Source organism: Papio anubis, chromosome 4 (genome assembly GCF_008728515.1).
Source record: "Papio anubis isolate 15944 chromosome 4, Panubis1.0, whole genome shotgun sequence".
In the NCBI taxonomy this organism is placed as follows: Eukaryota; Metazoa; Chordata; class Mammalia; order Primates; family Cercopithecidae; genus Papio; species Papio anubis.
Window position 1 is genome coordinate 73041777 of NC_044979.1, and position 22473 is coordinate 73064249.

The window sequence follows — 22473 nt, forward strand, 5'->3', positions numbered from 1 at the left end:
GTAGGGGACAAAAAACTCTGATTATAGGTACTGTTTATGCACTGGACATAAGTGTAATGTGTGATCACAGGTTTTCTTTTGTTTCTAACCTCAGTTTAGAAACTCCAAGCCTTGGTCTCCACGAGGGAAATACATAACCGGGATATTCTGCCCCACTCCATATGAGGTTCTGCCCATCTGGTTATGATGTTTACATAGATATACACTTGTACACACACAGTTTCCTGGAAGGAACAGGAAAGTAATGGATTCTTTCAGATCAGTTCTCATGTGCACAAGCATACAACCAATTTGGGAGGATTTAGAGTTAGGCAATAACTAAAAGCTGAAGTAGGTGTCTCTGGAAGCATCTAACCAAGTCTGAGTCATCATCACCATGATGGAAGTGCCATGTGTTACCATATTCCAGAGCAATTTCCTCATTTAAGTGCTTTAACAGTACAAGTCAGGGTCATTTGCTAAAATGATGTTTGCATTTCCTTACAAATACATTCTACCAGTGATGTTTCTAAAAACATCCTCTTATTCATATCTAAATGGCTATCTTAAATTTGTGCCTTTATTTTGAGATGCCTAAGATTGTTTTCAGAAGTAGGTGAGATAAAGAAGAGGGGAGAAAGATTTCTGTATAAATTGCTAAGGTGAAGGGGATAATCCCTTCTGTTACTGGGTGGATAAGTGTGTACATGAGTTAGGCAGTGTGAAAATTTTGTCTCAGTGATTTAAATCTGGTTGGGGGAGAGGGTAGAGATCAAGAACCTTTTATGGAAGTTCTTAATTTCCAGTTGGCACATTAGACATTATTTTCTCAAAGAAATTATGGTGACATATCCTAAAAGTAGTCTATTAAATCTAAGTTAACATTTTGGTAAAATAAGCTAGTCAAGGTCAATGTTGTTTATATAGCACAACGGATTCTGAATTTCTAAAAACTCAATTACATGGAAGCTTTTGGAAATAATGATCACCTAGGCTTATTTTGGTCTGTTAGTTTTTCTTTTGTAATAATCATTCTCTGTGATGATTGAAGTCAGTTGACTGTTCTCAAGTAAGATTTTAATTAAATTGTAAATCCACAGGAAAATCTATGAAATGTTTATAAAGTTGCCCCTGAAAATTTTTTCTTTCAAAAATCTGGAAATTAATGGTAATTAAAAAAAAAAAACTATCAAAATTTGACTTGTGTTGCTGAAAGACCCAGTGAGCAAATTTATGGTTTCAGACATAATGATAGCTAGTATTGTACTTACTCTCCCACCTTAAACTTTAAAACCTGCAGAAAACATAAAATAAATATTTGCAGTTATGAGACTGGAGCCCAGACAGAGCTACAATCCTTAAGAGAAAGGGTGCACACAAGGTGGCCCTCACATTCACTAAGGTTTTTTTTTTTTTCTCTGGAAACAATTTCTGGACTGTGGTGCAGGAAAATGGAACCCATGCAGACAGTGACAGATAAAAATGCCATGACCTTTTTGTAGTTTTGACACACATTTTTATAAAACGATACGCTCTTCATTAAATAAATAAAGTTCTACCTGGAAATTGAGGCCTGACAACTCACAAGCAAACTAAAACGTTTGCTTTTTCTCTGTTGGAATAATATCTAACTACATGTTTTAGAAGAAAAAAAATATTTTCCTCTTCCACTTTTTTACCTTTGACTTCAGGAATTCTAATGCTAATTTCCAGGTGGATACATTGTAGTATATATCTTTTATTGTTTAATAAAATCAAACTTTTCCCAATTTCAGTCTTCAGGGAGAACATACTGCTTTGGGCTTCAAATCAAGTTAACTGAAGGGGCAACATCTGGAGCAATAGCAGACAAGATACATCCAAAGATAGCTGAATGAACTAACCAGTTGAATTGGATGCTGACCGTGTTGGCCAAAGTGAAGACTTTAGGTTGACGCCACTGAGGTGGCAGTTTTTCCCTTTACTCATTGGCTCAAAGTTTCAGCTCCAATTTGAGATCACTTTTAGATTGGGATTGTGAATTTTCACTACGTTTTAAAATGTAGTCAATTGGCAGCACAAGATGCAAGCTCCACCCCCTGAGTGACACACATCCCTAATCTACTAGAGGTAGATCAATGCCAAGGGGCAGCCATGGTTCATCTTCTGGACTGCCATCTTACTTGAAGTTTTGAAGAAATAATGATTCCTTTTAGCTTCTGTCCCACACAGACATATTGTGAAAATGCAAAAGTATACATGAACTTAAAGATAAAATAAGAAAAGAAAGGGAGCCCCTTTGGTGCATATTTCTGACATCCCATAGGGTCTGTGTTTATTCTTCCCTGCCACTGGAGAGAGAAAGTTTGAGAAGGAAGAGCACATGCTGTGACATCAGCCTGGGATTCAAACTCATCTCAACCTCTCATTGACAGTGTCACTTGGGGGAAGTTGCCTAAACTCTCTGAGATTTACTCATATTTAAAAGGAGGAAACCAATATTTACCTGAAATGTTGCCATAAATTAAGAAGAGTGTGGTGGCAAAAGCCTTCCTCTCCATGCCTGGCTAGATGGTACCCTCTCTTCATTGTTCCTATCACCTAAAATTCTGTCATAATCACTTAGATATAAGTTTAAAAAAGGAGGAGGAATAGGAGATATGCACTCAGGTTTGCTGCTCAAGAGCTAACTTTTCCTCTAGTTCCTTCACAATGATGCTGTCATAAAGGCTGGGAAGAAGTCTACACTGATAACACAGAGTACATCTCATATGTGGCTCCTGTCTAATGTATCAGGCCCGGAAAGTGCCTTAGATTGCTTCTGTTTTCTCAGTTGGGTGAAGCTGAGTAAAAATTGTTAAATAAAAGTGCTATCCCAAAGTGCTAGCTTGAATAACTCTACAAAGAGTAGGGCAGGAGGGTGCATGAGAGGCCCAGTCTGGGGCTCCCAGGCATTGTGGTGGAGTAAAGCAGTAAGGGACAAATAGGATGACTGCAGAAGAATCTCTGGAAATACGTGGAGACAGTTGGGGCCAGGGACTTCGTTGCTATTCTGTCATCTGTGTCTATCTGGTATCTGAGGGTAACTGTAGTGTGGAAGTGAAATGGGACAAAATGGTGGTGACAGGGAAGTGATCTCAAGAGCAGTGATAATGGAAACTTCTTCCACTCAGGTGCTTCATAGATAAGGGCTCTTTGCAAGCTGGGAGTTTGTAATGTGGGGACTACTTAAAGAGCAGTTTGTTCGATGATATTTACATTATTTGCAATTAATTTAAATGATTTGTGCAAATATGAAATTCTTCTATTAATGATTTTGTCCTGAGTGCTAAGCAAACCAAGAACACCAAAACAAGGCAATACTCTAAAATTATCATTAACCTGTTCTTCATTCTTTCAGCAATACTTAACATGTCCCAGGCACTGGGAATATAAAATGAAAAGCCCAGTGTCTGCCCCCGGGAATATGTATTCTGCCTAAGACAGTATAAGACATAGTCATTCACTTTTTAAAAGTATATATGAATATGCAATGTTTGTCTTTCTGTGCCTGGCTTATTTCACTTAACATAATGAGGACATAGAGAGTTGAAGGATGGTGAGCAAAGGCTAGGAAGGGTAGTGGAGGGCTGGGGGAGAAGAGGGCATCAGTAATGGGTACAAAAAAGTAGAGAGCAGGAATGAATAAGACATACTATTTGATCTCACAACATGGTGACTATAGTCAATAATGATTGTACATTTTAAAATAAAAGAGTATAATTTGGATTGTTTGTAACACCAAGGCTAAATGTTTGAGGGGGTGGATACCCCATTCTTCATGATGTATTTCACCTCTAATGCCTGTATCAAAACATCTCATGTGCCCCAAAAATATATACACCTACTATGTACTCACAAAACATTTAAAAAAAAGAAATAAAGAACATGTGAAATTTATGTTCTAAGTATTCCTTCTCATTAATGTAAAAGCATATGTCACCCATTATTTTTCATCTTCTGATATCTCAAAATCCAAGGACATAGCTGGCAGTATTTTTAAGAAATAAATAATAATAATAAATGTTTGGCTCAATTCTAAACTTATAGAACCAGAATTTCTACTGTTGAGGCCCAGAAAGTTGCTTTTTTATCAGACTCCCAATGTGATCTTTTGTAATTAAAATTGAGAACTATAGCTGACTTTCTCTTTCTTAACATTGCCCCTTATCGTAAAATAGACACTGAGAACTTCAAAAGCAAAAACAGAAAAGATCACATCTGCCATGAAATTTCCAAATACAATCTTTTTTAAGTATGTGTTGATGCATAAACTGATTTGTTTTGACTGATTTTATCTGTGAGGCCAATCCACAAAACAGTCATGTCAATCAAAAAGTCATTTCCTTTTGTTTGCATTTTAGCTTTCATCAGCCTGGGGCTTGTCACAGACAAAGGTTACCTGATTACATTACCATGGCAGGCAGGTGGGTGACTTCTGTAGGAGCCACACCGGAAACATCCATCAAAGGAGAACTTTTCAGTGGGCAGCTCAGTATTTAATGAAAGTGTCAATGGCTTTCACAGAAAAGTTTATCTGAACTCCTCTTAATTATCTCAATAATAAACATCACACCTTCTCTCAAAAAATGGTCTTTCTTAATTTTTAAGTAGGCAAAGGTAATCAGGTCTAAGAGGACCAAGTGCATTTTTTGAGGGATGCGAAGGGAGAGATACAGAAGCTTTGTTCCCTGTCATTTGAAAGGAGGCACAGGTAGGCTGGAGAGCACTGGGGTTTCCAGTGCGGCTCCCAGAACCATGCAGGTACAGATTCAACTCTCTTGCTTACCATGCCATCTGGGGCATTCAATGTAGCCAAGCCACAATTTCCTTATTCTGAAAGTGAGGAAGTAATAATAACTGACATTTATTGAGTGCCTGTCATGTGCCAGGTCCCCTCTCACTGAGTCCTCCCAATACCTCTGCAATGGAGAGGATAGTATGCCCATTTAACAAATGATGAAATTGGGGGACAGAGAACCACTTCAGAGAGATTTTGACAGTACTAACCATGATAATATTTGGAGTGCTTAACACAGACCTTAATACTTATAAATGCTGAAGACTAGTATTATGAATACATTAAATTAGCCTTAGTTTCCCTTTTTAAGCCCTTTCCAAAAATCATTTCAAAATTCACAACCTCTTTGGTGTAGGCCCTTGGGCCAGCTAATTCATTAAGATACATTGTCTGGGCACAGTGGCTCATGCCTGTAATCCCAGCACTTTGGGAGGCCACGGCAGGTAGATCATTTGAGGCCAGGAGTTCAAGACCAGCCTGGGCAACATGATGAAACCCATCTCTACTACAAATGCAAAAATTAGCCAGACACAGTGGCACATGCCTGTAATCCCAGCTACTCGGGAGGCTGAGGCATGAGAATTGCTTGAACCCGGGAGGCTGAGGTAACAGTGAGCCAAGATCTTGCCATTGCCCTCCAGCCTGGACAACAGAGTGAGACTCTATGTCGAAAATAATAATAATAATAATAATAATTCATTGTTCAAATGCAGACTGGGCTCACTCTTCATACTTCAAAGGAAGAATGCATGGAGCTTCTAAAGTTAGTTCCAGAAGATAGAACCTATTATCTCCACAGTATATGACTGTCATTACCCTGAGCAGGACCAGAAAGCACCGCTACCAAGAAGAAGTTTTTTCTGGAAACATTACTAATCAGTCATTTTGATTACTTCCAAGGGACACATAGTGGGTGCTTTGGTTGGTTCTGAGGAGCTTTGGGTAACTGATCCAAATGTGAGTTCCTTTGGTTGGTTGCCTCCAGAGAGGTAGAGCAAGAAGCAGTGTGGCATAGGAAAAGAGCCAAAGCTCTGTTGGGTGCTTGGGAGAGGAAACAGAGATGGAGCTGAATCCTGATCTCTTTCCTTCCACTTAGGAGTTGAATGATCTTGGAAAAGCTACTTCAAGTGTTGAAGCTAGAAGTACCTCATAGGGTTATTTTGAAAAAGAAAACAAGAGGACCTATAGAAAGGTTCCAGCACACTGTCTGCCACACAACAGTTGCTCAGTAAATAAAAATGAATTATGATGATTAGTTTTATTATTGAGACCAGCTACCAATGATAACATTGTAAACACCCTAGATAGGATAGTCTAATCCTATGACTCAGTGGCCAGCACGAAGAGAGGTTACAAAGGTATGAACTCTGGTCAGGCTACTGTGTAAGTGAGTAGCATACAGAGCCAACTGGTTTGAGTGACCATAATCATTTATTTTTTCTTTCATTGAACCAATAAGTGTTGAGGCTTTTGGAAAGTACAAAGCAGGGGCTGTGTCTAAAGACACCCTATTCCAGTTTTCTTTGAAAGTTTGGGCCCACAGATGTAGTTTCTATTAGGGGAGAGTGTTTCTCTGGGCACCTACACAGAGAAAGAAATTCCTTCAGAGTGAGAAAAGGGTGGAAACTATGGTCCCAAAAATAATGGAACCTGTCCTCCTGAAATCTCCTAAGGGTATTGGCAAGACCTCAACCAGCATGCCTGCCTGGTATTTCTAGAGGAGGCAGACTGTAGGAACAAAGGAACCTAATCTCAGCAATGGTGTTGCATCCCACGTCTGCCATAAAATAGTAAAATTGCCAGACCTATATAAGCCCTGTTGACTTACACAGTGGATTTCTCAGTGGTAACCAGTGTGAACTGAAAACCTAAGATGACTTTCTGATACCCCCAAGCTTTGTAGACTTAACTTTCCCCTACAATCAAGGACCCACTTAAAACAGTGAGGAGAGGAGGCTCCACGATAGCCTATGATTGGATTCCCTGCCAACCTGATGGGATGTGGAATGAACAAAAGATATATAATAATATTCTTTGCACATCGAAGTCTAGAGCAAGACTTATATTTGCAACATGTGTTAACCAGACAGTCATTGAAATTGCTTGTTGAAATCAGACATTTAAGATGAACCAAAAGCTGCACTATTTGGGATTCCCTCTACCTTCCTGAAAAGCCCCACTGGGTCTCATCTAATGGCAGGGAGTTATGTGCTTCAACCATAAATCTAGGAAATGGAACTCAGTTTGTATCTCTAGCACAGTGCTTCTCACACTTGAGCATGCATCAGAGTCACCTGGAGGCTTTGTTAAAGCACAGATTGCTAGGGTTTACTCCCAGCATTTCTGGTCTAGTGAGTCTAGTGTTGCCAGAAAATTTGCATTTCTAATTAGTTTCCAGGTGATATTGGTGCTGTTCGTACAGGAATTCCACTTTGATAATGACAGCTGTAGAAGACAATTTTGCAGAGACTTGGTATGAATTTTCATTCAATCTAATTTTTAGTGAAAATTCCTTACCCATGTGGCATGGATTTACACTCCTGTTTCAGAACTTTTGTCCCCTACACCCACCCTTCATATTCTCCTCCAAGCACAATTGTGCAAGCGGGTTTCCATCAATTTCTATTTTTAACACCCAATATTCACAACAGAGGTTGTGACATCTCTAGATAAAAATTTGGCACTTTTGTTTCACTTTTTAATGCTAAATGTTTTTTATTTGTATTTTTCTATTTTTACTGTTAAAGAGAACACTGAACTTGTCTCTCTAGTAGCCATAAGTATTATACAGTGAACTTGAGAGTTCTGCGTTACTGATCAGGTTAAGAAAGCAGAGATTGGAATCTCTGAGATACATATTCCAATCATTTTATTTTCTTCAAATACAACCTACCCAAGTGTCTTATCTGAGTTGATTTTAGAAAGCTATTCTGTGTGACAAATTGTATCCAATTTCTTTCTTGTGCCTTGTAGATATACTTTCATGGACTGATAAACAGAGTAAAAAATCTGTTACAGAAATTAAATAGTACAGTGGTTAAAAGCATGGTTTTTGCCGACAGAGATACCTCTGTTTAAATTTCAGCCCTGTCTCTTCATAAATTAAGGGTGACCTCAGACAAGTTAATTTTTCCTATATCAGTCTCAGTTTCTTCACCTGGATAACAGAGATAATGCCTTCCTTTAAGCTGTTGCAAGGGCTGATTTAGAAGACATGAGTAATAGTAAGCATTATAAAAGAAGTATTATTGTTTCTTAAAGATTATCTTTTTTCTAAAAGTTTTAGCACTCTCTGCAACCTCTTAATTTTTATAGTGGAAAATAAAAGGGTCCATGGAAAGTTAGAGAAAATTTACATACACTCAATATTAGGAGAAAGTGCTGTTATCAAAACACAGGATTTTCACTTTTTACAATAAAGTAGGTGTGTTTGCTTAGTGTTTACTCTTATTTCAATGGTGTTTGTTTGAACCAGCATTAGCTAACAGAATTCACACAGTTCAAATAAATACCAGTGGGCTGGAAAGGACTTTTCTCCAGTCAAGTAGGTCATGCTGGAATGCTAGATTAACATCAATACACAAAAACCAATTTGGATAACATCTCTTGCAACTAACACAAAATACTCATGGTATAAAAGTATTTGCCACTTAGATGAGGCAAACATGGAGATTATGCACGTATACACACGCATATACACACACATACAACCACCATATATATTCACTATATTATAGTGAAATTACATGTAACAATTTTTATCTGCTTTTATCTTTTAAATGCAGTTCATAATGTTATACATACCCTCAGATCTTAGTTTCATATTCACGTGAACCCAAATGAATTTGTTCCAATGGGGTATTGAAAACAAAAGAAAGTGATTCTGGTTAACTTAACATAAAACCAGGTGTGTGTATGTGTTTGGAGGAGCAAGAAACAAAAGAGAAGTTGATTGGCAGGTTATGGGGAAGTCACCAAACTAAAGAAGGTAGATGACCAGAACAGGAGGGAACAAGAAGGAGAATTGCTCAGGCATCCTGACCAGCAGTTGGACCATTCCCAGAGCTCCAATTGCTTTTCCATCTGTGAATCATTCTGCTAAAGAACGAAGAGTCCAGCCATCTGGTCTAGAGTAGGTCAAGTGCTCACCTTCTGTTAAGGAGGTGAACTTTGATTGACAGCTCAACGTAAGCCACTGCATATAATGTCAGTAGTAGGGGGAAGAGAGCAGGAAGGGAAAATGACTTCTTAAAATCCCAAAGAGAAAAAGCCTGCTGTTACAACACATAGAAAGAATGTATACTAAAAAAAAAAGAAAAAAAACAAAAAACAGTGTAACCTACTGGTACAAATAGCATATACATGTATTTGAACTAGTTCATTTCACTTGGGAAAAAAGATGCCATTGTCTTAGAATAAGAGCAAAGAACATCTTTAAAATACAACCCTAGTCCTCATATTATCCAAATTCACAGGCTACCATGCTATTCACATGGAGTTAGCTAAAAGTTAATATTTAATGCAAATATTCAAGATGGCAAGATAAAACTCATTAAATGGAATAATATTCATTCAAAAGGTTAATTTATTCATACTCAATGCAATGGCTATTTTGGTGTCTACTTTTAATAGCTGCAGCAGCAAGAAAAACTTTGGCAATACTGTTAATTTATTAAAGGCTATAGCTAGTAAATATTTAATACAGCCCCAAACATTTTAATATTCTCTCCATTAATATTTTACCTAATAGTTTTTTCTCATATAATCAATTTAATATTGTAATCCTTAATATTTTAATTGATCTTCAATTTGGAGAAACAGAATAGGAATTTAAGCTTAAATATGAAATTATCTCTACAAGCAAAAGAAAAAGTTAAAAATATGTAATCCCCTCAGGATACGGAAAATTACTCTATTCTAAAATGTATGCCATAAATTTTATATTAAATGAACACTGAATCACAGATGTTTCTTCTTTCAAATTTTTAATATTCAACAATTCAGTTTCTCCTTAATATCCTTTGGCATTAAACTTAATTGACCTTGGTTCTGTCAATTAGAAGTACTTGTATTATTTATGGGTTTTATATGAATTGTCTTTATCAGGTCTTTAGAGCTTTGGGCCACTTGCTTATTCATCATCTTCTTTATCAAATCCCCAGTTTAAAATATTGGTATTTTTGAAATAATTTGTAATGTAATAAAACATTTATTCTTGGGGGATGTTAATAATGGGGGAGGCTATGCATGTAGCGGGGCAGGGGACATATGAGACATCTTTGCACCTTTCTCAGTTTTGCTGTGTTTGTACTTATACGTATGCGTTTACATGTATTGTAAAGACCATCGACACTATGAAGAAACTGCATCAACTAGTGGGCAAAATAAGCAGCTAGCATCATGACAGGATCAAATTCACACATATCAATATTAACCTTAAATGTAAACAGGCTAAATGCCCCAGTTAAAAGACACAAACTGGCAAATTTGATAGAGTGAAGACCCATCGGTATGCTGTATTCAGGAGACCCATCTCATGTGCAAAGACACACATAAGCTCAAAATAAAGGGATGGAGGAAGATTTACCAAGCAAAAGGAAAGCAAAGAAAAGCAGCTATTCCAATCTTACTCTCTGATAAAAAAGACTTTAAACCAACAAAGATCAAAAAAAGACAAATAAGGGCATTACATAATGGTAAAGGGATCAGTGCAATGAGAAGAGCTAACTATCCTAAATATATATGCACCCAATACAGGAGGGCCATTTATGGCCACAGAGCTGGATCAACTCTCCCAGGAAAAGAGGAGAAAAAAGTAGATGAAGAAAAGTTGAGGACTCAGAAGCAATCTCCCTGATGTAATTTAACAACTAGAAGCTTAACAGAAGAAGAAGGGTCACAGACAAATGGGCAAAACATGCTGAGTCATGTTACATAGAAACCCAGAGAGGTGTGGAATCTTGGCAACTCAGAGAAGAAAGGAAAGAGTAGTCGACTAAGGAGACCAGAAAGAAATAATCATCAACCAAGATTTTTTTAAAAAAAAAAAAAGAAAGAAAGAAAGAAAAGAAAACTCTGCAGAGTTTGAGCAAGCTGAACACATTGGCTTTGGCAAGTGCCCTTGATGACATTGATAGTAGTTACTGTGGTGAAATGGTAATGATAAAAGTCAAAAATCTGGTTGAAATAAGTGGAGAAAAATAGCTCTTCAAAGGAGTTTTCAGTGAAGGAAGCAGAGAAATAAGGTGATAGCTAATAGAGATTTTCTTCAAAATCAGTAATATTCAATGAGCTCGAATATACTTCAGAAACAAAAAGACTCCTAGAAATGTCCTAGTGATATCACTCTAACTCTGTATCAGCTATCCAATGCTGCATAACAAATTACTCTAAAACTAACTTGTATAAAACAAGCATTTATTAGATTGCTGCATAACAAATTACTCTAAAACTAACTTGTATAAAACAAGCATTTATTATGCTATTAGATTTTCAGAAATTTAGATGGGCACAGTGAGGAGAATGTGTCTACACTCTACAACAGGTATTGACAAACTTGTACAGGCCCAGATAGCAAGTATTCTTAGGCTTTGCAGGACCAATGGTCACTGTCAAATTACTCAAATAGTCGATTACAGCCCACTGCCATAGACCATGCATACAAGAAAAGAGCATGGCTGTGTTCCAATAAAACTTTATTTAGGCAGTGAACTGGATTTGGCCCGCAGGCTGCAGTTTGCAAACTCCGGTTGGAGTTGCTAGAATGTCTGAGGCCTCATCTGGAAGACTTGAACACTGGGGAGACATGACAGCCAGAGGCTGGAATTCTGCAGCTCCTCAGGCATCTCTTTCTATTTCAATGGGATCTCTCCACATGATCACTCATGCGTAGCAGCTTCAAGTTAGTCACACTTTTAAAATGGCAGCTGAGGTCGTGAAAGTGAATTACCCAAGAGGAAATGACAAAATCTTCATGGCCTTTTGTAACCTACGTTTTGAAATCATTTGGCGTCACATGTACCATATTCTATTTGCAGAAATCATCACAAATGTCCACCCAGGTGCAGGGGGAGGGTCAGGAAGAAAAGTTTGCCTCTTTCTTGGGTGGAATGTTAAACAATTTATGGACATGTTCTAAAGCCACCATACTCTCTAAGAAATGAGAAAAAGTTAGGAGACGATTTGTTGCGTTAAGGGATTTTTAAGTTTTATAAGAATTTGAGTGATTCCAAAAGTTTGGTTGAAAAAAGAAAATAGTAGTCACACTATAATTTTTAAAAGTGTTTTGGGATGGAGCCGAAGAGAGAAAATGACTCCTTGTACAACTCAATTATGACTGTGCTTAATTGCATTCAGACTGTCTTACTAAAAAGAGGAAACATATTTGATATTTTGTGTTTTGGGGTTGTCTGATGAACATAAAAATGATTATCTGATTCTTAGAATACTATATAACTAAATGTCTTTGAGCATCTAGCTATGCTGAAGAATGGCCCCCAAAAATGTTCATATCCTGGAACCCATGGATATGTGTTGTATTAGTCTGGGTTCTCCAGAAAACAAGAACCAAGAGGAGATACAATCCCTGCCTGCCTCACATACACCACATGTAGAAAGAGATTTTTTAGAAGGAATTGGTTTATATGGTTATGGAGCCATGAAGCCCTGTAATCTATATTTGGCAAGCTAGAAAGCTAGGAATGCTGATGGTATCGTTCCAGTCCAAATGCAAAGGCCTGAGAGAGGACAGTCAGTGGTGTAAGTTCCAATCTGAGTCTGAAGGTAGAAGAAAACCAATGTCCCAGCTTGAAGACAGTCAGGCAAAGAGAGTGAATTCTCCCTTACTGCACCTTTTATTCTATTTAGACTCTCAAGGGATTGGTTGAGACCCACTCACGCTGGAGAGGGCAATCTGCTTTACTTGGTCTACCGATTCATATGTTATTCTCATCTTGAAAAACCCTCACAGACATACCCAGAGTAATGTTTAACCAGAGATCTTGGCAATCCATGGCCCAGTCAAGTTGACACAAAAACTAACCATTACAATTGCCTTATATGGCAAAAGAGACTTTGAAGTAGTGCTTAAGTTAAGGATCTTGAGATTGGGGTGTTAGCCTGAATTAGCCAGGTGGGCCCTAAATGTAATCACAAGTGTCCTTAAAAGAGGGAGACAGAGGAAGATTTCACTGCAGAAGACAAAGGAGGGGATGTGACTATGAAAACAAGAGGTTGGAGTAATGTAAGAATAGGGTCATAAGCCAAGGATTGTGGGTAGCTCCAGAAGCTGGAGAAGCCAAGGAAAGGATTCACCCATCAGAGTCTCCAGACCTGCCTATACCTTAATTTTAGCCTAGTGTAACTGATTTCAGACTTCCGGCCTCTGGAAATGTAAGAAAATAATTCTGGGTTTGTTATGCCAAGTTGGATGTAATTTGCTACAGCAGCCACAGGAAACTGATGCAGCCTCCTACTGGGAGGTTCATGGGACACATGAAGGTCATGCAGTTGTTTGCACATGACAGAAGTTGCATTGACTTAAGAGTTTGCCACAATTTTATGATGGTTAAAATGAAACCATCAATAGAGAGCTTGCATGTAATAATTGCTCAATAAATATTAGTTAACTAAGGTATATGTTAAACAATAAAAGAGTGGTGAAAACAGAAGATTTAACAAGAAGGAAAAGGCATAAAGAAGTAGGGCTGAAATAGAAAAGTCCCAAGGGAACAAAGGAATCTCTTCAGGGAGACTAAGGAATGTATCTCAAGGTCCACTGAAGGCGGGAAGGAGAAAATGTCTTCTCTCAACACTTGAGTCAAGCCCCCATCACCAGAAGGCAGGATAAGGTTTGGCATTCATTCATTCAACCTTGAAGGCCCACCATAGCCCAAGCATGTGCTACTCCTGGATACACGTGAGCGAGCAATGGGCTCCTCCAGCCTCCAGTGCACAGTGAAGTAGAGTTGGCCCCAGCAAGTACACATGGAGGACCGAGTCCTCTAAGCCACCCTCACTAATCGAAAATTATTTCAATTTCTTTTTAAATAAGCATACGTTAGATGTCAAACTCCTAACTTTAATGCTTTAAAGATATTTTTACTTGGGAAGCTAATGAAAACCTAAAAACCAAAGGAGAAAATATTCAGCTTCATACTACTTAGTATTCACTTTACTGAATTTTTGTTTACATCACATCTACACCAACTGTCTTCTGGAAGCAGTATAGCAGAATGCTCAAGAGCATGGTGTTTAGAGCAGAAATACCTGGATTTGAATCCTAGATTTGCCATAAATCGTATTTGTGACTTTGGGCAAAAAGTACTAAAGCTCTGTATGCCTCAACTCTCTCATCTGCAAAACAGAGATGATAATAGTATTTGCCCCATCAAGTTTTCATGACAATTGGATGAGTTAATAATTGTTAAGCACTAACACTGTCAGCCCATAGTAAGGGCTATATAAGTGTTGAGTAAAAGTATTAAAAACTTCTTTAAGACCCAGGAGTTCTTAAGAAAGCACATTCATACTCTGTAAATTGTGTAACTTTTTCAGGTGACAACATTTTCCTGCATGATATTTTCCTTGCTCACTTTCCAAGGGTCCCCATGACGAATTTCCACTTACCAGTCAACAAAGGCAGCCAGAGCTCCATCTGTGAAAGCCCAGTGAACCCATATGTTGCAAATGAGTGTCAGTAATGACAACAGCAGTAAGGGTTTCACAATCTGTGAGACGAAAGTTCACGAATGCAATCGGAAATGAGGTACTCCTTCCACTTCTAAATCACTTCAAACCCTTTCAGACTAAAATAAGTGCTAGGGATGTGATTCACAACTATCACCTCAGGGTGGAGAAGTCAAAAACTTACTGGCTTTGCCAGTTTGACTGTCAGAGAGATCTGCATTCAAATTCTGACCCCAATCCTTGCTATCTACATAACAGACAAGTTAATTAAACTTTCTTAATCTGACAGGGAAAACCTTGCCACTTTGGCTGGGTTTAAGTATATAATTTAGCAAATCATACTTATCTTTGACTAAGTAGCAGACTGTAGGTTGGGTATTCAGAAATTAGAGCACCTACGGATCAGATACGCCCATTTATATTTTTAGTGGGGAAAGACATGCAGTGGGACCCCAAGCCTGTCTTTTGTGAGCCTTTATTGACTAAGCTTTCTGCTTTTTCCTTTCTAAAGCCTTTTAGAAATTAAGAACAACCAGGCACTTTGTTTGGCAAGTCTGACACATATACAAGGGAGAGGACATAAATAGTTTCCATACTCTTCAGTGAAAGTGGATGTGTAACATATAAAAGAATGGGCCGGGCGCAGTGGTTCACGCCTGTAATCCCAGCACTTTGGGAAGCTGAAACGGGTGGATCACGAGGTCAGGAGTTTGAGACCAGTCTGGCCAGCATAGTGAAACCCCATCTCTACTAAAAATACAAAAATCAGTCGGGCACGATGGCGGGTGCCTGTAATCCCAGCAATTAGGGAGGCTAAGGCAGGAGAATTAATTGCTTGAACCTGGGAGGCGGAGGTTGCAGTGAGCTGGGACTGCGCCACTGCACTCCAGCCTGGGTGACAGAGCAAGACTCCATCTCGGGGGGGAAAGAATGGTGGCTAGTCAAACAGTCCCTTCCAGTAACAAGGTCTCAGGCACCCATCTCAGAAGATTTATTACATGGTGCCTCCACCATTGACCCCAAAGGAGAGACTGACTCTGCAAACAGCTCAAATCATAGTCATCCTCTCCATTTCCTGTGTGTCCCTCCCACTCTTCTCACTAACATGTAATACCATAGTCACATCAGTCAGTGGTTAGGATGCTGGGTTAATTTTGCTCCCGAGGAAAGTGATGCCTGAGAGAAAGAGCCATTCATTTGTCTTTTTCATTTCAGCTTCTTCCTAAATAGGACAGCCTTTTAGAAAGACTGTAACAGTGTCAGGTTAGTTAACTAAATACTTTGTAACTTCATCCTGATATAAAAGAACAAGGAAGAGAGTTGGATTAGGATAACTCACTGTAGTACATCTTATTTTTTATTTAGTTTATATATTTTGTGCTTGTAGACTAATTTTGCAGGTAGAGTGGGGTATAACTCACCCATGTTTTTTACCTTACAAGCTGGATTAATTATCTTAGTAACATTAGCTGTATTAAAGTGGTTGTAGAAGTCAGGTTAGGGCAAGCACTATTATTTATGTTTTACAGATGGGGTAACAGATAGAAAAGGCACGGAGAGGTTAAGTGATTTGCTTATGGTCACAAAGCCTGTTAGCAGCAAACCCAGAACAAGAACTCAAGATTTATGACTGCTAGTTCCAGCTGTTTTTCTTTGTCATGCATCCTCAGCAATCAACACAATCAAAATCTGTTTGGAGGTAACTGGGTACAACAAAATAAATTATTGTTCCTTTTGCTGGGTGAATTCAGTTTGACCTGGGTATTAAGTTTGCGTAAGTCCCACTGTCTCATTTAGTTATGTCTGCTCTTTAACTTTTTAAACGATGCTTATGACTTTCAGACTATTGATTTGTATAAAGGAAGGTAACATTGATCAACCAAACAGGAAGTAATCCGGTGATTCCGGGACAGCTGTGGAATTCAGAGGCAAGGTCAGGTAAACACTTCAAACATGCGAAAAGAAAATGAGAGCGCTGAAGGGAGATCAAGCAATTTGATTTGCTCTTGGTTTACTCTGGAGGAAAAGGAATCCTTCTGAATTCTGAATTCTGAATTCCCAGAGCCAAGTGACTATATTCTTCCATTTCTTCTGAGTGTCTTCCAGGGAAAGTGTGTCCTCGCCAGCACCACAGTGACACTTTCTATCCCGTGACAGAAACTAAGTCTTGAAAGACAACATTGTTACACTGTTTGGGGAGATGATGCCTAGTGGTTGTTTTGTTTTGAAGTCAGTGGGGATAGTGAGGAGGGGTTTAGTGAAGGAGTAAATGTGAATGATAATGTCATAAATTCCCCTATGATTCTGATTATGAGAACTCTCCTCAGAGAATCTCAGTTCCCTAGGGAACTTTGTCCAGGATCTCCTAATTCTTTTGAGATCCCATCCAAAAATGGTGACTTGGATAAGAGAATTCAGGAACTGCATGCCACTCTGTATCTAACTCTGCATGCAGCTATGTTCACATTCTGCTAAAGCTGACTGATGTTCAAAAACTCAGCCCAATGATAAGGGTTTTAAAAGTGTATTATTTTCACTATTGATATAGATCTTGTGGAATAATCATTTCATAATGACCCAGATCTTAACTAGCAGCAGACTAGTGTCTGCTACTAGTCAGGCACACTCTAGTGTGTGGTTGGTGAAGCCAGAGAGAGATGTCATTTCCTAAGAAATGGGCAAGGAGAGAGAAAGCAATTGAAGGGTGAAGAGCAGAGAACTATGAAGATGATTCAGGAAGAGGCACATGGAGACTAGAGGTATAACAGAAGTTCTGGGCAGTGAACGAAGCCATCTAATACAAGGAAAAGGGGGCCAGGGACTGAGGAGGAAGGCGTAGTTTAGATTTGATCTTATTTGTACCCACAGACCAGTTGCTAAGGGTCCAACTTTCCCACGGATTAGATTTAACAGATATAGGAAGTTAGTTTTCGAAAAGAAATCTTATGTATTAGCTAAAGTATGTCCAGTTTAATTATGTAATAAAGATAAATATTTGTAACTCATTTATTTGAGTATATATTTTATAGATAACAATGTACCAGAGTGTAATAGAAAGTACCTTACAGTATAAACTGTAGTGATTTGAATGGCTTGTCTGAGGAGGATGTGGAGAAAGGTCCTGTATCTCTCAATAGTAGTCCCCAAGTCAGCCTAAAAAGAAACAAAACATTGTAAATCTCTTGGTTCCTAGTAACAGAGGAGATTTTAAACACAGAGTCACCTGACTGAGTGGAATATTTTTAATTTAGTATTAGCACCCTTTCCTAAAGATCCTATAAATTAAGAACTCTCTGGGTTTTTTTTAAGCCATAAGTGTTAAAGTGTAACCTGTTAAAAATCAAGTTCAGGCCCACTCTTGATAACATTGTCTTTTCAGGCTAATTTTGCAGGTAGAGGGGGGCATAACTCACCATAGTTTTTTCCTCACAAGCTGGATTAATTATTTTAAAAATAGCAAAGATCATGAAAAATAGCCCAGCCAAATACTCATTTTTTTGCTTAATGTCTCATTGCTTGGCAATTTTCTTCACTGTCATTTTCAATGGAAAAATACCTGAAATTCATCTACTGAAATTCAACTGAACAGAGTGGTTTAAAAAGAATCAATAGACATGCGAATAATAAGGAAAGCATTCAAATGCAATATAGCATTTGTTTCTAATTACCACTTCATCAAGTCCCAGTTACAAATTAAGTCTCTTTTATTTCAATTAACAGTCTAATGGTGCTTCAGAGAGATAAAGAATGTTTTAAAAAGAAACCAAACCTCTGATTAAGAGCACCCAATTTTCTCTCCAGGGAAACATGATAAAGGTTTTAAGCTATGAGTGAAATCTGGGGTAGGTGATGTGGGAACTGTACTGTCCATCACAGCTAAGAGATGTAGATGATGTTTTTGGTTTTTGTGTTCCCCTTCCTGGGACCTTCTCAGCCATTCTACTGCCCACTTCTCTTCTGATATCCTATCATGGGAGAGAAGTCACCCAGCTGGCCATGCATCTGTACAACAAATATTTACTAAGCACTTACTTTGTACCAGCATTTAAGTACTTGGTCATGAGGATTCAGTGGTATATAAGATCTAGTCCCTTCTATCACAAAGATTGTTGTTTAGTGGGATAGAAAGACATATAAGCTAATATTTCTAGTGTAATCTGTCTACAATAACAGAATGAAAACACCTATAATGAAGATTGATAAGTTAATTTACTCTAATATGTTATGTCATTTTACCCAGAAGTTTTTAAATGAACAGAATCTCTCTCTCTCTCTCTCTCTCTCTCTCTCTCTCTCTCTCTCTCTCTCTGCTTTGAGTGAAATTCCTGGTATTTGTGATTAGGATGATGAGATGTCTGGTACCCACAGAGCTGACCACAAATTCTTTCCATAAAGCTGGGCTTGTTATAAATTTTAATTTCAACTCAGGGCTGGATGAATTCATAGAATGTTAAGGGTTCAAGGAATGTCACAATGTATCTTATTGATTCATTTTACAGACGAGGACCCTAAGACCTAGAGAAACTAAGTCATTTGCTGAAGAAGACAAAGGTAATCATTAGAAATCAACATGAGATTTCAGCTCTCCTGATCCTTAGTACAACATGTGAAAGAAGATATGTTGTCTTTACTCACAATGGAGGCATTTTTCTGGCTGTGTTTAATTTGGCCTCCCTATGGATTCAGGACCCATAACTCTTGTTCTCACTCATCTGCTATGCTGCTGGTAAGGACTTCCAGGTCAACAGCTGTAACTGCTAAATGAAGTTAATATTCTGCCTTTAAAAAAGAAAGAAAGAAAGAAAGAAAAGAACCAGAAGGAACAGAAAAACCAAAAGATTGAAAGTCATTTGGAAATTTCTTGAGTGGTGTCTGGCAGGTCTTTTATGAAGATTATCATCAACCAGGAAAAAAAAAACAAAAACAAAAACAAAACCAACGCCTGCTGACTGTGTTATCTATAGTGCATATTGCCTATTTTGGCTGATTCATTGATGGTGTAACAGATAACGGAATGAAAGGAAATGGTTTGGTTTCTATAAAGGAAAAAGAATGGTTTGTATGAGGAAACCATTAGTTTCCTGAGATTGCTATACCAAATTATCACAAACTTGGTATCTTAAAACAATAGAAATTTATCCTCCCACAGTTCTGGAGGCCAGAAGCTCAAAATCGATATTTGGCGACTGAAATCAAGGTGTTGACAGCACCCTCTGGAGGCTCTTAGACAGAATCTGTCCCTTGTATCTAACAGATTCTGGTGGCTGCTGGCATTCCTTGACTTGTGATCATACCATTCCTATCTTTTCCTCCATAGTCACATCGCTTTCTCCTCTTCTCTGGTGTTTGCATTCGTTTTATAAGACACTTATGACTGCATTTAGGGCTCACCAGGATAATACAGGATAACCTTCCTATTTCAGGATTCTTTGCCACGTCTTCAAAGTCCTTTTTGGTCAATAAAGGAATATTCCCAGGCTCCAGGCTTTAGGATGTGGGTGTTAGTGTTGGGGTTGGGGGCAGAGTTGGGGGTGAATAACCAGCCTACTACTGGTGGGTGACTGGTTATCCATCATTCTTAAATCAGAAACGATGACCCAAAATCTCTTTTTGCTTTTGTTTCTTTCATTTTGCATATAATTACTAGACTCTGCTTCTTCAGACACTTTTATTACATTTCAGTTTTTGCCACATCTCTCAAAAATGTCTTATTATTTTTTTCACAGCCTGTCATTTAGTTATGTTTTCTTCTAAGTGTGACTGTCTTGGTCAGTGCTCTGAAGTAATTGGTCAGTGCTCTGAAGTAATTAAAATCACTGTGAAGCTGAATGAAAAATCAGAAGAAGAATCAAGAGACTTGTTTCGCTTGTTAGGAGTTATGTCTATTTTTGGAGTTGGTGGTAATTTCTGGTCAAGGAACCAAATGTTCTTATTTCTAACCATATAGTCAAATAAGATGGCTAAGGTGCTTTCGTAATCACCGTTGATTCACTGTCAGATGGGCCTGTGCTCTGTGACAACTTTTCAGTATTATAGACTTTACCAAATAAAAAGGTATCTCCTCAATGAGTATATTAGCCAGAACCCTGTGGCAGAAAAATAAGCATGAGGGTGCCCTTTCATGCCTCCTGAGAACTCCTGTACCAGACAGAGCCCGTTCAAGATGTCTCTTCTGACTTTCTGATTCCAGTTGACATCTCGGCATACAAGGCAACTTTGTGATGGGGCCAGAGAGCACCACACATTGTTGTGTATGAAATATTCTGTTCAGCAAACAAGCCATGCAGCATCAAGACCTAGTGTGGTCGAGGATGGTGGACTAAAAACCACTGTGAGAACAGAGATGTAGCCACCTCTGAGAATGGTTTTCTAAGCAGGATGACTTGGTTCCATCCCTACAGGCATCGTCTGGTCCAGTTCAGAGAAAAGTCAGGGAGAACAGAGACCCATCTCTTTGTTGACTGCCTTAATCCCTAGAGTTGTGTTCTTCAATTTGCTACTATTTGCTACAATTTTTCTGCGTAACAAGCAAGTTCTACCCTGCCTAGGAGAGAAACTTTTAGTAAATTCATCTTCATTCACTGCTATTCAGCTCATGCTTTAAAAACTTAGATAATGCTGTCTGAAATACTTAAGTCCTGGTCAAATGGGGCTGCTATTTCATTCAGTATAATCAAAAAATAGCCAAGGACTTTAGTTAATGTTTCTTCAGATGACAGAGAATAAACAAATTATTTTGGATATATCTACCATGCCCTCCAAACATGATTGTTGATATCTTTTCTATATAAATTCCTTTCCTACATAAATGGTACTTAGCTTTTTCTTGAAAGATATTCTTTTCTCTCCAGCTCAAAGATAACCCTCTTTCCCTCAAATTAGAAGTAGTTTATACTTAATAATCTTCCATACGAATTTTTAAAATTACAGATGGTAAGGTACACTTTTTTTTTTTAATTTTGTAACACCACAAACCATCAAATCTGAAGAGAAGAAATGTTGAGTACGATTTACGAAAAATGAATTCTCGTAGTGTATATAGCAAAAGTCATCTTAGAATGAATAGAAGCCCTAAATAACTGGATGACCACCAGGCTTATCTGCATCCATGTTCTACTTGGTTAACTGTTAAACAATATCTAACTTGTTGCATTGTGAAAACAACACGTGTCTGTAAACTGAAAAAGAGACGTTATTATCCACCTGGCTTAGTTATAATGGAGAAATGTCCTTCAGTTGCATGATGCTCTTCCTACGAATAAGAAACCAGATCAACATTTCCGTTCAAGTTCTAGCTTGCCTATAACTTGTCTTAGCTCCTTTTGCAAACCAAACGTAGCAGCAGTTGTAACTGAATTAGTCTAACTGCTCAGACACATGCATTTCTGTTTGGTTGCTCTGGTATCTTCTTGAAGGTCAAGTGCTATGATCATTTATCATCATCAGAATTGGCTGCCATAACTCAGTGTTCCCCTGACCTGCAGCCGGCAGAGCACCAGTACAACTTGTAGAAAGCGGCTCCAAGGTCAGCACCCTCTCATAAACCTACCGAACCAGGAACATCTTCCAGGCTCTCCACTCTCAGGATTTTCAAGGAGAAAACAAGATGCCAAGGACTGGGAATGAGGGGCTTCAGCCCTGCACAATCTCTACATTTTGCTTTAGTCCCAAGAGGGACGAATGAAGAATGTTGTTATTGATGCTAGGACCACTTCTCTCCCATATTGTGCCCAGTAAACATGACCTTACTCGTTATTGAAATACTAGCATTCTTCTATAATGGTTTGTACATAGCTGCTGCCCAGAGCACTGAATAACACATACTACCAGGTGTCAAACCCAGACTTCCCCAGTATCTCCTTAATTCCCAGCAATAAAAAGATTAGCCTGGCACAGTAGGTCTTCAGACCCTTTCTGCTTTTGAATAGTGATTTGAACACCTCTCCTAGCTGTGTCCCCTTTGGGTTTAAGAATAACATAGAAGATAT

The 22473-nt window shown here is 38.4% G+C and overlaps 2 long non-coding RNA genes across 6 annotated transcripts in view; both read left to right on the plus strand.

Moving 5' to 3' along the window:
• The window catches only part of LOC101006386, a 35988-nt gene extending 30904 nt beyond the window's left edge, over window positions 1–5084 (plus strand). For all 3 annotated transcript variants that reach the window (XR_002521079.2, XR_002521081.2, XR_002521080.2), the window contains exon 6: window positions 4362–5084. This is a non-coding gene — a long non-coding RNA (uncharacterized LOC101006386). The remainder of the gene's footprint in view (window positions 1–4361) is intronic.
• A 7445-nt stretch (window positions 5085–12529) lies between these two features.
• On the plus strand, window positions 12530–22246 carry LOC110742863. Of its 3 annotated transcripts, XR_004183210.1 has the most exons (5): window positions 12530–14564; window positions 16015–16184; window positions 16328–16423; window positions 18985–19036; window positions 20212–22246. It is a non-coding gene; the product is annotated as an uncharacterized LOC110742863 (long non-coding RNA). The 3 variants fall into 3 exon arrangements; XR_002521076.2 differs by having other exon boundaries at window positions 18985–22246; XR_004183211.1 differs by lacking the exon at window positions 16328–16423 and having other exon boundaries at window positions 18985–22246.
• Window positions 22247–22473: the final 227 nt, after the last annotated feature.